This window comes from Tupaia chinensis, unplaced genomic scaffold (genome assembly GCF_000334495.1).
Source record: "Tupaia chinensis unplaced genomic scaffold, TupChi_1.0 Scaffold140285_1, whole genome shotgun sequence".
Classification (NCBI taxonomy): Eukaryota; Metazoa; Chordata; class Mammalia; order Scandentia; family Tupaiidae; genus Tupaia; species Tupaia belangeri.
The window spans coordinates 106,826-110,608 of NW_006200163.1; the positions used below are offsets into that span (position 1 = coordinate 106,826).

The window sequence follows — 3,783 nt, forward strand, 5'->3', positions numbered from 1 at the left end:
GCCTACAGATACACTCAGCATGTTGAGACAGACCTGGGATATATGTGAACCCAAGCCTTCCCATGTGACCTCTGCTCCTCCTGCCTATGCCACTGTGGCTGGGCCAAGACTATGTCTTATCTTTAAATCCACATATGTCTTGACTAGTAGTAGACTTAGTCCACATATTTATTTTAAAAATGACATTTTCAAGAGATATAGTTTATAATGTCAAAAGTAAGGAGTATTATAGCCCTTTTAGAATTTGTCTGACAGGCTTTCCTGTCTTTACCAGAAGACCCCACCCCCCAAAAAAAATTTAGTAAGAGATATAAAGATGTTTTGATAAGGTATTAAAAATTTCAATAAAAGACATTCTTTTAAAAATTATTTTGATCATTTGAAGGAGAATCAAAAACAGATTGCTTGGGAATCAGCAGTTAGTGTAATGGCTATGTCGCTGACTCCCACGTAGTCGACCGCGGTTCACGTCCTGGACCCGGTGGCTTAGAACTCACGCCAGGCACGTGTGCGTGCGTGCCCAAGATCCCGAGAGGAGAATGGAGGAGAAGGGATTGCAGCATGACCATCCCCCCTGGGGGGTGATTTCTCACTTTCTGTCTCTATGTCTCTCTCTGTCTGTCTGGCGAGTGCACACGCCCTATAGTGAAAAACCTCTTAAAAAACAAACAAACAACAATAAAAAACGGCCTGCTTTTCTTTAATTAAAAAAAGAGTACAAAATAAAATACAACCAAAAAAGAAGGAAAGGAAAAAAGAAAATCACTTTTGGTAATTCCTCATTTTGTTAGTCACACTGAATTGACCTTTGATTTTTGACTGCTTTTCAAAACATATTTCCTGTACTGTTTGTAGAGTTTTGCGAGTTTAAAGTTCAAAGCCAAATTTGGATTTCATATATTTTCGCTACATTGTAAAGAACAAGACTTCAGTCTTTAGACATTTTTTAGATCATTCTTATCTGATCACTCTGTAAATTTAATAGTCTTGGCCATTTAAAACCCCCCTTTCTAATTCTAAAAGACGATAGGAAGTCTATGCATGACTAAGAATCCAATGTAAAGATTAATCTTGATTACAATTTATGATTCTCCTTTACCACTGGGAGTATGTAATTATGAAGAATAGCTCCACAAAATATTCTTTATATTATGTGAGGTTAAAAAATTTATGAGGCTTAGAAATAGACTTTTCATCTAGGAATATCTCCATATTTAAGAATGTAAATAACCTTTTTCAAGAAATTACTCACTACCTTGAAATCATGAAGGAAGGATAATAAACAATCTTAACCACTATCAAAACTATGTCATAGTTGTACTTTCACAGGAAACAAAACATATTCTATAATTTTAATAGTATTTAAGGCATTTATTAAAGATATCATCCATTTTCTTAACTTTGAATACATGGCTCCATAAAACATTTCTAGGGACCAGCAGGTGGTATGGTGGGTAAGGCACTGGACTCCTACAGAGGTGACCATAGTTTGAGTCTCAGACCTGGCAGCCTGAAATGCATGCTGAGTGGGGCCAGCAGGTGGCATGGTGGCTAAGGTACTGGACACTCCCACATGGCCAACCATAGTTTGAGTCCCAGTCCTGGTGGCTTGCTTTCTGACTTTCCCTCCCTCTCTCTCTCTGTCTCTTTTCTGGTGACAAATTAAAATAAATGAATGAATAAATAAAATTAAATAATTTTTAAAAATGTATGCTGAGCACATGTGTGCATGTACCCAAAGTCCCAGGAGGAGAAGGGATTTCAGCATGGCCACACCCCTACAGGGTATGATTTCTCACAAAAAGGGAATCTCACCTATCTCTGTCTCTCGACTAGAGCACGCATCCAATGGCAAAAATCTCAAAAAAAAAAAATTCAAGTGTAGATAGGTTGTAAATATCCTGATAATATGACAATGATTGCAAATCTATATCTTGGAACTAGGATGCTTCTGGAGATGTTACCCATCATTAAGATACCAGACCTACATGATGGTTAAAAACTCAGTTTCTCATGACAGTCAGAAACTTTGTCTGCCTTGATCAAATACATTTATTTTTTTTCCTCCATAGGTAGAATAGCTCTGAATACATAATGAATAGTGTGGTGTCGAACATCTCTTAAATTGGAATTCCATATGTCTATGGAGGACCCAACAGTTTATACATACATTGTCTTACTTGATGTTCAAACTAACCTCAGGGGATGGTTAAAGATTATTATTTGTGTAATATAAGTCAAGAAAATGAGACTCTGAAAGGCCTTGTCCAAGTTGACACTTAGTAAATGGCCCGGTGGGGCCTCAGTTCAAAAGTTCCAACACTTGGTCTGCTGTGCTTGCTACTGTTATCAGCCGCTTCAGACTACACAACATAGTTTAACTTGAGGGATTGATAGCAGAACCTGCAACTGCTGTCTTTAAAAGGAAAGTGTAAATTTATTTTCTGTTGTATTAGAAATTACAGAATATTGTAAAGGACGGGGATATAAAGTGCGGCTACTGTCAAAAAGAGCCTTTGCAAAAATAGCATCTCAGAAGAACATATATTTCCTTCCCAGGTGTCCCCTGATTCATGTCTGCTTAGTTTACTCAGAAAAATAAATTTTTTACTACCACCTCCCCTACAGAACCAATATTGCTTCAGAGGAGCAAACTGCATGCTGTTCTGCTCATAAATCAAAAAAATTGGTGACTAAATTCTGATTTCAAAGTCATAGCTGTTGGTAAAAGGAACTCTCCTTTGTTAAAAAAAATGTTTAATGTTCAAGGCCATCTCTTAATATATAAAATAAATGTAGGTATTTGGAAAATGTTATGTTTGAATCCTGTCTCAGACGTACTAGAATTTATTCTGATAGGGACAGAAATGCTTGACATTTCGAGTCATGGATGTGGGAGTGCACTTGGAGTACCAGTCACAGATCTCATTATCAGAAGACTGAGATTTAATTTAATAAATCCTTGACTTTGATGTGGTAGACATACGTAGCAAAGCTCTGAGAAATTGAGAAACATTGTATTGGCCCAATCATGCCTAGCAGTAATTTGAAATTAGGTAGAAAGTCCGTCTACATACCTATCAGGGGTGTCTGTATGACTGCATCAGCTCTTATCTTTCTAATGGCAAAAACCCAGCAGCCGAAGGCAGCGAACTCTATCAGTCTATGGAGGACCTAACAATTTATACATACATTATACATAGCAAACTCTATCAGAGCTGCAGAACCTGGTGCAGCTCTAGCTACAGGACACAATGCTATCTTCCTCCAAGGGCAATGATGACTCAAACCTGCAACATTAAAGAGTCAGTTTTTTTGGTAACATTTAAAGGCAGCCCAGAACTTAAATATTTCTCCAAATTTTGGAATGTTCCTTTTTTTACCAGATGCAACAAAATTTTGCTTCTTTTCTTGATTCTCTTCTTAGTAGTACATTTAAATCAATAAGCAAGGATCTTTTCTGAAATGGCCTGCTTTGTGAAAGGGTAAAAATGAATTTTATCAAACCAGAGGCTAAAGAAATGTATACAGGGCACTGTCCTCCTTTAAACCCAGGCATATGAAAATCACATTACCTTCATATTCTAAAGCACATAAAGGGGGAAAAAAAATCATAGTTATCTTTGTCAGGCAGTCCATTTTTTAGCATTACAAGGCATTTACTGTTATCAGTGAATCTGGATATGATCTTTTATGAGTTATATTTTGTTTACCCATCTTCCATTGAAATTCTTGAAGCTTCTTTTATTTACTCCATTTAGAATATAGTTCAGGAAAAAAATC

General features: G+C 36.8%; 1 non-coding gene across 1 annotated transcript; it reads left to right on the top strand.

Annotated features, from left to right (window-relative positions):
• Nucleotides 1–221: 221 nt before the first annotated feature.
• LOC114004794 (U7 small nuclear RNA) lies at nucleotides 222–283 on the top strand. The gene has a single exon (XR_003546867.1). It is a non-coding gene; the product is annotated as a U7 small nuclear RNA (small nuclear RNA).
• Nucleotides 284–3,783: the final 3,500 nt, after the last annotated feature.